This window comes from Heterodontus francisci, unplaced genomic scaffold (genome assembly GCF_036365525.1).
Source record: "Heterodontus francisci isolate sHetFra1 unplaced genomic scaffold, sHetFra1.hap1 HAP1_SCAFFOLD_51_2, whole genome shotgun sequence".
Lineage (NCBI taxonomy): Eukaryota > Metazoa > Chordata > Chondrichthyes > Heterodontiformes > Heterodontidae > Heterodontus > Heterodontus francisci.
Window position 1 is genome coordinate 2,818,509 of NW_027141369.1, and position 9,777 is coordinate 2,828,285.

The 9,777-nt window shown below is 45.0% G+C and overlaps 1 non-coding gene across 1 annotated transcript; it reads left to right on the forward strand.

Moving 5' to 3' along the window:
* Positions 1–3,080: 3,080 nt before the first annotated feature.
* On the forward strand, positions 3,081–3,152 carry trnam-cau (transfer RNA methionine (anticodon CAU)). The gene has a single exon. It is a non-coding gene; the product is annotated as a tRNA-Met (tRNA).
* The last annotated feature ends 6,625 nt before the right edge of the window (positions 3,153–9,777 follow it).

Here is a 9,777-nt window from a genome sequence, read left to right on the forward strand (position 1 = left end):
ACACATCAATCAGCAACAAATCACTTTTGCTCACACGAACACAAGCTGCAAACACGGACCAGCCGAGTCTCTCCCACTTTGTCAACCCCTTCCTGCAGAGCCTCCTCTCCACCACCAGATGGTGATGTTGGCCACAATAAAACCAGGACAAATGGTCACAGTGAGGAGACGGTCAGTAACAGAAAATAAAACAATAACAGGGAAAACCTTTACACAACAACAGGGTACATCTTTACACAACAGAAAACATATTTACACACCACGAAATACCTTTAGACAACAGGGAGAATACAATCATACAAATGCCTTGTTTCTCCATCTCAGTCTCGTTGTCTCTCTCTCTGTCCCTCACTTTTGCTTCCTCACAGTCTATTGGTTTTCTGTGTGTTTTTCTCTCTGTCCCGTTGTCGATGGTGTTACTCAGCGTCCTTGTAACATTGTGTAGCCAGGCTGAGCCTCCCAACACCTGTGTTGCTGTAATAAAAACAGAAAATGCTGGAAATGCTCAGTAGGTCTGGCAGCATCTGTGCAGAGAGAAACAGTGAACAGTTCATGTCTGTTTCGTTAGCTCACATTCACTTTGTTCTCTCTCCACAGATGCTGCCAGACCAGCTGACTATTTCAAGCATTTTCTGTTTATATTTCAGATTTCCAGCATCTGCAGTATTTTGCTTTCGTACGTGTGTTGCTATGTCTGGGACTGTTTGAGTGCAATGCAATTGCTTTATAAACAGCATTGAAACAAACATTTATCTCGCTAACAGACAGCACTAATACACAGCTGGATATAAACAGCAGCCTGCAGCAGAGGGCGCAGTGGAAGTTTATTAACACAAATAATTCACCAACACTATATTTACTGCTATCCCCAATCACACCACGCTTCATCTTAACACGTTTTACTCTTTATTTACATCAACTTCTTCCTTCCAGTAAACACTTAAATTTGGAACACAGCTTCCAAATCACCTTTATTCAAACCCGAACACACATCAGTCCAGACTTTCCCCTTTCTGTCAACCCATTCCTGCATCACTGCCTCTCCACCAACAGTTGTCGCGAGAATCATACAATCATCGAATGGCTACAGCACAGAAGGAGGCCATTCGCCCTGTCGAACCCGTGCTGGCTCTCTGTTAGAGCAACTCAACTCATTTCACTCCCCAGTCAGTTCAATTTTGGAGGTGGGAAAACTGCTCGAAAGAATAATTTGGGACAAAATTAATAGTCCCATGGACAAATTTGGTTTAATTCAAGAAAGCCAGCATGGATTTCTTAAGGGAAAATCATGTTTAACTGTCCTGCTGGAGTTTTTTGATGAGGTAACAGAGAGGGTTGATGAGGGCAATGCTGTTGATGTGGTGTACATGGACTTTCAAAAGGTCTGGCAGCATCTGAAAGGTCACTGACCTGAAACGTTAACTTTGCTTCTCTCTGTACAGATGTTGCCTGACCTGCTGAGTATTTCCAGCATTTCTTGTTTTCATTATGGCACAGAGTTCCCTTTTCAAACTTACAGAATTAACCACAATAATGTACTCTGAGATTCAAGTTAATTATCAGCCCAATATTTACACACATTATGAGTTTATAAGTTTCAGTATGAATTCCCATTCGTGCATCCTGACATATACATTAGATATAACATAACATAAGAATAGAAGAAATAGGAGCAGGAGTATGCCATTCGGCCCCTCAAGCCTGCCTCGCCATTCAGTAAGATCATGGCTGATCTGCCCCAGACCTCAACTCCTCTTTCATGCCAGCTCTTCATAGCCCTCAACTCTCCAATATTTCAAAAATCTATTTACATCCTCTTTAAATACTTTCAGTGATTTAGCCTTCAATACTGGCTGGGGTAGAGAATTCCAGACATTCATTACACTCTGAGAGAAGAAATTCCTTTGCATCTCAGTTTTAAATGAGTGTCCCCTTATTCTGTAACTATGTCGCCTAGTTTGAGATTCCCCCACGAGTGGAAACATTTTCTCAGCATCTTCCCTGTTAATAAAAACAAGAAATGCTGGAAATACTCAGCAGGTCTGGCAGCATCTGTGAAGAGAGAAGCAGAGTTAATGTTTCAGGTCAGAGACCCTTCTTCACCCCGTTAAGCCCCCTCAGAATCTTGTACGTTTCAAAAAGATCACCCCTCATTCTTCTAAACACGAATGAATAACCTGGTTAGCCATTCTTCATAAGTCAACCCCTTCATCTCAGGAATCAGCTGAGTGAATCGCTTTTGAACTCCTCCAATGCCAGTACATCCTTTCTTAAGTCTAAATCTCAAGTGTGATATCAGATTGAGAGAATCTGAAAGATAGTACAACCTGAGATACAAACTGAGATTTCAGTTTAAAACTCCCCCAGATTGTGAAACTAAAAGATACAATAGCAATTCAATTTGTATAGACTGTGCGTTGGATCACATTCCAGCCCTCATACAGTATCAGACTGGAAGATACTGTAGCAATTCCATTAGTGCAGACTCAGCTCTACATTACAGAGCAGGGAACATATTTAAACAACCCGGAACACTTTTACACAAGATGGATCATATTTACACAACTAGGAAGATCTTTACCCAACAGGGAACCATTTTACACAATAACAGAGAACATCTTTACACAACAGCGAATATAGTTACACAATAGAGAACATATTACACAGCAGGAAATATCTTTAAAAGAACACAGGGAACATCTTTACACAACAGAGAACACAATTACATAAATCATCCGTCTTTCGCTGTCTCTTGCTGGTTTGCTCAGTACCTTTCTCTGTCTGTTCCTTTCTGGGTCCTGATAATCTCTTCCTGGTTTTCTGTGTGTCTTTCTCTGTCTGTTCCCTTCTGGGTCCTGATAATATCTTCCTGGTTTTCTGTGTGTCTTTCTCTGCCTGCCTCATTGTCGGTGCTGTTACTCAGTTTCCTTGTGTCATTGTGCAGTGAGGGTGAGTCCGTCAGCACGTGTGTTGCTGAGTCCAGGATTCTTGAGCATTCAGACGACAATCCTATTTTGATAAAAACATTGGGGAAATGAACATATTTCACTAACAGGCAGCCAAAATTTAAGCCAACAGTTGGCAGAGTGGCGCAGCGGAAGCGTGCTGGGCCCATAACCCAGAGGTCGATGGATCGAAACCATTCTCTGCTATTTATGTTTGGTAATAACACAAACAGTTCACTTTCAAAACATCAAGTGTTTCCCAATAATTGCAAGATGCTCTCGATTGTTATCAGCTTTTTCCTTCTCGTGAACACATCAATCGGTAACAAATCACTTGTGCTCACACGAACACAAGCTGCAAACACGGACCAGCCGAGTCTCTCCCACTTTGTCAACCCCTTCCTGCAGAGCCTCCTCTCCACCACCAGATGGTGATGTTGGCCACAATCAAAGCAGGACAAATGGTCACCGTGAGGAGATGGTCAGGAACAGAAAATAAAACAATAACAGGGAAAACCTTTACACAACAACAGGGTACATCTTTACACAACAGAAAACATATTTACACAACAGGAAATACCGTTACACAACAGGGAGAACACAATCATACAAACGCCTTGTTTCTCCATCTCAGTTTCGTTGTCTCTCTCTCTCCGTTCCTCACTTTTGCTTCCTCACAGTCTATTAGTTTTCTGTGTGTTTTACTCTCTGTCCCGTTGTCGATGGTGTTACTCAGCGTCCTTGTAACATTACGTAGCCAGGCAGAGCCTCCCATCACCTGTGTTATAGAACATAGAACATAGAACAGTACAGCACAGTACAGGCCCTTCGGCCCACGATGTTGTGCCGAACATTTAACCTGCTCTCAGATCAAAACTGCCTACGTACCCTTCATTCTACTATCATCCATGTACCTATCCAAGAGACGCTTAAATGTCCCTAATGTATCTGCTTCTACTACCACCGCTGGCAGTGCATTCCACGCACCCACCACTCTCTGTGCAAAGAACCTACCTCTGACATCTCCCCGAAACCTTCCTCTATCACCTTAAAATTATACCCCCTGGTGATAGCCCTTTCCACCCTGGGAAAAAGTCTCTGGCTATCCACTCTATCTATGCCTCTCATCATCTTGTAACCCTCTATCAAGTCACCTCTCATCCTTCTTCGTTCCAATGGGAAAAGCCCCAGCTCCCTCAATCTTTCTTCGTAGGACATGTCCTCCAGTCCAGGCAGCATCCTGATAAATCTCCTCTTCACCCTCTCTAAAGCTTCCACATCCTTCCTATAATGAGACGACCAGAACTGAACACAATATTCCAAGTCAGGTCTAACCAAGGCTTAAAAGTGCTGCAGCATAACCTCGCGGCTCTTAAACTCAATCCCTCTGTTAATGAAAGCCAACACACCATACGCCTTCTTAACAACCCTATCAATTTGGGTGGCAGCTTTGAGCGATCTATGGACATGGGCCCCAAGATCCCTCTGTTCCTCCACACTACCAAGAATCCTGTCTTTTAGCCTGTATTCTGCATTAAAATTCGACCTTCCAAAATGAATCACTTCACACTTTTCTACGTTGAACTCCATCTGCCACTTCTCAGCCCAGCTCTGCATCCTGTCAATGTCCCGTTGCAACCTACAACAGCCTTCCACACTATCCACAACTCCAGCAACCTTCGTGTCATCGGCAAACTTGCTAACCCAGACTTCCACTTCCTCATCCAAGTCATTTATAAAAATCACAAAGAGCAGAGGTCCCAGAACAGATCCCTGCGGAACACCACTGGTCACCGAGCTCCAGGCTGAATACTTCCCATCTACTACCACCCTCTGTCTTCTATGGGCCAGCCAATTCTGTATCCAGACAGCCAACTTTCCCTGTATCCCATGCCTCCTTACTTTCTGAATGAGCCTACCATGGGGAACCTTATCAAACGCCTTACTGAAATCCATATACACCACATCCACTGCTCTTCCTTCATCAATGTGTTTTGTCACATCTTCAAAGAATTCAGTAAGGCTTGTGAGGCATGACCTGCCCCTCACAAAGCCATGCTGACTGTCTCTAATCAAACTATGCTTTTCCAACTACTCATAAATCCTGTCTCTCAGAATCCTCTCCAATAATTTGCCCACTACCGACATAAGACTGACTGGTCTATAATTCCCAGGGTTATCCCTATTCCCTTTCTTGAACAAGGGAATAACTTTTGCCACCCTCCAATCATCTGGTACTACTCCAGTGGACAGTGAGGACGCAAAGATCATCGCCAAAGGCGCGGCAATCTCTTCCCTTGCTTCCCTTAATATCCTTGGGTATATCCCGTCTGGCCCCAGGGACTTATCTGTCCTCATGTCTTTCAAAATTTCCAGCACATCCTCCCTCTTAACATCAACCTGTTCGAGCATATCAGCCTGTTTCACGCTGTCCTCACAAACGACCAGGTCCCTCTCACTAGTGAATACTGAAGCAAAGTATTCATTTAGGACCTCCCCTACCTCCTCCGACTCCAGGCACAAGTTCCCTCCACTATCCCTGATCGGCCCTACCCTCACTCTGGCCATCCTCTTGTTCCTCACATAAGTGTAGAACGCATTGGGATTTTCCTTAATCCTACCCGCCAAGACTTTTTCATGTCCCCTTCTAGCTCTCCTAAGTCCATTCTTCAGTTCCTTCCTGGCTACCTTGTAACCCTCTAGAGCCCTGTCTGATCCTTGCTTCCTCAACCTTAAGTAAGCTTCCTTCTTCCTCTTGACTAGCTGTTCCACATTTCTTGTCATCCAAGGTTCCTTCACCCGACCATCCCTTCCTTGCCTCATCAGGACAAACCTATCCAGCAGTCGCAGCAAGTGCTCCCTAAACAACCACCACATTTCTGTCATGCATTTCCCTGAGAACATCTGTTCCCAATTTATGCACCCCAGTTCCTGCCTAATAGCATTGTAATTCCCCCTCCCCCAATTAAATATTTTCCCATCCCGTCTGCTCCTGTCCCTCTCCATGACTATAGTAAAGGTCCGGGAGTTGTGATCACTATCAACGAAATGCTCTCCCACCGAGAGATCTGCCAGCTGGCCTGGTTCGTTGCCAAGCACCAAATCCAACATAGCCTCCCCTCTAGTCGGCTTATCTACATATTGAGTCAGGAAACCTTCCTGGACACACCTGACAAAAACTGCTGCCTCCAAACTATTTGCACGAAGGAGGTTCCAATCAATATTAGGGAAGTTGAAGTCACCCATGACAACAACCCTGTTACTTCTGCACCTTTCCAAAATCTGCCTCCCAATCTGTTCCTCCGTGTCTCTGTTGCTATTGGGGGGTCTATAGAAAACTCCCAATAAAGTGACTGCTCCTTTCCTGTTTCTGACTTCCACCCATAATGACTCAGTAGACAAACCCTCCTCGATGACCTCCCTTTCTGCAGCTGTGATACTATCCCTGATTAACAATGTCACTCCCCCACCTCTTTTACCTCCCTCCCTATTCCTTTTGAAACATCTAAACCCCGGAACATCCAACATCCATTCCTGCCCCTGTGATATCCAAGTGTCCGTAATGGTCACAACATCGTAGCTCGAAGTACTGATCCATGCTCTAAGTTCATCACCCTTATTCCTGACACTTCTTGCATTAAAATAGACACACTTCAACCCATCATACTGGCTGAAACTTTGCCCTGTCAACTGTCTAACCTTCCTCACAGACTCTCTGTACTCAGTATCTGCCTGATCAACAGCTACCCCATCCACTTATCCATAGCTCCGGTTCCCATCCCCCTGCCAAACTAGTTGAAACCCTCCCGAAGAGCTCTAGCAAACCTCCCGCCCAGGATATTGGTGCCCCTCCAGTTCAGATGCAACCCGTTCTTCTTGTGCAGGTCCCACCTTCCCCAGAAGGTATCCCAATGATCCACATAACTGAAGCCCTCCCTCCTACACCAGCTCTGTAGCCACGTGTTCAGCTGCACTCGCTCTCTGTTTCTCGCCTCACTAGCACGTGGCACCGGTATCAATCCTGAGATTACTACTCTGCTCGTCCTGCCTTTTAGCTTCCAACCTAACTCCTATATTCGCTTTTCAGGTCCTCATCCCTTTACCTAGCTATGTCATTGGTACCGATATGGACCACGACTTCTGGCTGCTCCCCCTCCCCCTTAAGAATCCTGTAGACTCGATCCGAGACATCCCTAACCCTGGCATCCGGGAGGCAACATACCATCCGGGAGTCTCGTTCGCGACCACAGAATCTCCTGTCTGTTCCTCTAACCATTGAATCTCCTATCACTATCGCTCTCCTATTCTCCACCCTTCCCTTCTGAGCCGCAGAGCAAGGCTCAGTGCCAGAGACCTGGCCACTGTGGCTTTCCCCTGGTAGGTCCCCCTCCCCGCCAACCACAGGGGATCCCTGCACTGTGCGCCTACTCCCTTTCCCTCCCCTGACGGTCACCCAGCTACCTTTATCCTGTGACTTCGGTGTCAGGACTCCCCTATAACTGCTCTCTATCATCCCCTCTGCCTCCCGCATGATCCGAAGTTCATCCAGCTCCAGTTCCCTAACACGGTCTGTGAGGAGCTGGAGTTGGGTGCACTTCTCACAGGTGAAGTCAGCAGGGACACAAGTGGTGACCCTTACCTCCCACATCCTGCAAGAGGAGCATGCAACTGCCCTAGCTTCCATCCCCTCTGCTCCAAATTGACAACAGAGAATAAAAAAATATAAAGGAAAACCTTACCTTACCAAACCCTCCACACAAGAGTCCTTTTTTTTGGTTGGAGGAGGAGGATGGGTGGGAGACACTACACGTGTAGTGTTTCGGGTTTAGCCACTGCCCGAATATATAAGTTCACTTACCCAGCAGTCCCCGTGTCCGCGTCCGCCGAATCGCCAGGTAAGTACTTGATAGTGAAACGTACCTTCCCGGCTGCCCCCTGGCTCGCACTATCACCGCTACTGCTGATCAAAGGTGTTGCTGTAATAAAAACAGAAAATGCTGGAAATGCTCAGTAGGTCTGGCAGCATCTGTGCAGAGAGAAACAGTTAACAGTTCAGGTCTGTTTCCTTAGCTCACATTAACTTTGTTTCTTTCTCCACAGATGCTGCCAGATCTGCTGAATATTTCAAGCATTTTCTGTTTATGTTTCAGATTTCCAGCATCTGCAGTATTTTGCTTTTGTACGTGTGTTGCTATGTCTGGGACTGTTTGAGTGCAATGCTATTGCTTTATAAACAGCGTTGAAACAATCATTTATCGAGTTAACACACGGCACTAACACACAGCTGGATATAAACAGCAGCCTGCAGCAGAGGGCGCAGTGGAAGTTTATTAACACAAATAATTCACCAGCACAATATTTACTGCTATCCTCAATCACACCACCCTTCATCTTAACACGTTGTATTCTTCATTGACATCAACTTCTTGCTTCCAATAAACACTTCAATTTGGAACACAGCTTCCAAATCACCTTTATTCACAAACCCGAACACAAGCTGCAAATGCTGCAAACACACACCAGCCCAGACTTTCCCCTTTCTGTCAACCCATTCCTGCATCACTGCCTCTCCACCAACAGTTGTCGCTAGAATCATACAATCAAAGAATGGCTAAAGCACAGAAGGAGGCCTTTCGGCCTGACGAACCCATGTTGGCTCTCTACTAAAGCAACTCACCTCGTCTCACTCCCCAGTCAGTTCAATTTCGGTGGTGGGAAAACTTCTCGAAAGAATAATTCGGGACAAAATTAACAGTCCCATGGACAAATGTGGTTAATTCAGGAAAGACAGCATGGATTTCTTCAGGGAAAATCATGTTTAACTGCCCTGCTGGAGTTTTGTGATGAGGTAACAGCGAGGGATGATGAGGGCAATGCTGTTGATGTGGTGTGCATGGACTTTCAAAAGGTCTGGCAGCATCTGAATGGTCACTGACCTGAAACATTAATTCTGTTTCTCTCTCCACAGATGCTGCCAGACCTGCTGAGTATTTCCAGCAATTTTTGTTTATACTTCAGATTTCTAGCATCTGCAGTATTTTGCTTTTATTGACTTTCAAAAGGAGTTTGATACAATGCAACACAACAGACTTGTGAGCAAAGTTATAACTCATGGAATAAAAGGGACAGTAGTAACATGGATATGGAATTGGCTGATTGACAGGAAACAAAGAGTAGTGAGCAATGGATGTTCTTCGGGCTGGAGGAAGGTTTGTAGTGGAGTTCCCCAGGAGTCAGTGTTGGGACCCTTGCCTTTCCTGATATATATTAATGACCTCGACCTTGGTGTACAGGGCAGAATTTCAAAGCTTATGGATGACACGAAAATTGGAAGCATTGTGAACTGTAAGGATGATAGTGTAGAACTTCAAAAGGACATAGACAAGTTGGTGGAATGGGAGGACAGATGACAGGTGAAGTTCAATGCAGAGAAATGTGAATTGATTCATTTTGGAAAGAAGAATATGGAGTGACAATATAGAATAAAGGGTACAATTCTAAAGGGGGTGCAGGAGCAGTGGGAGTTGGGGTTATATGTCATTGGTTGAGAGAGTGGTAAATTAAGCATACAGTATCCTCGGCTTTAGTGATAGAGGCATAGAGTACAAGAACAAGGAGGTCATGTTGAACTTGTATAAGACACTAGCTTCAGCTGAAGTACTGAGTCCAGTTCTGGGTGCCACACTTTAGGAAAGATGTGAAGGCATTGGAGAGATTATGGAAAAGATTCATGAGAATGGTTCAAGGGATGAGGAATTTCAGTTATGAAGATAGATTGGAGAAGTTAGGACTGTTTTCCTTGGAGAAAAGAAGGCTAAGAGGAGATTTCATA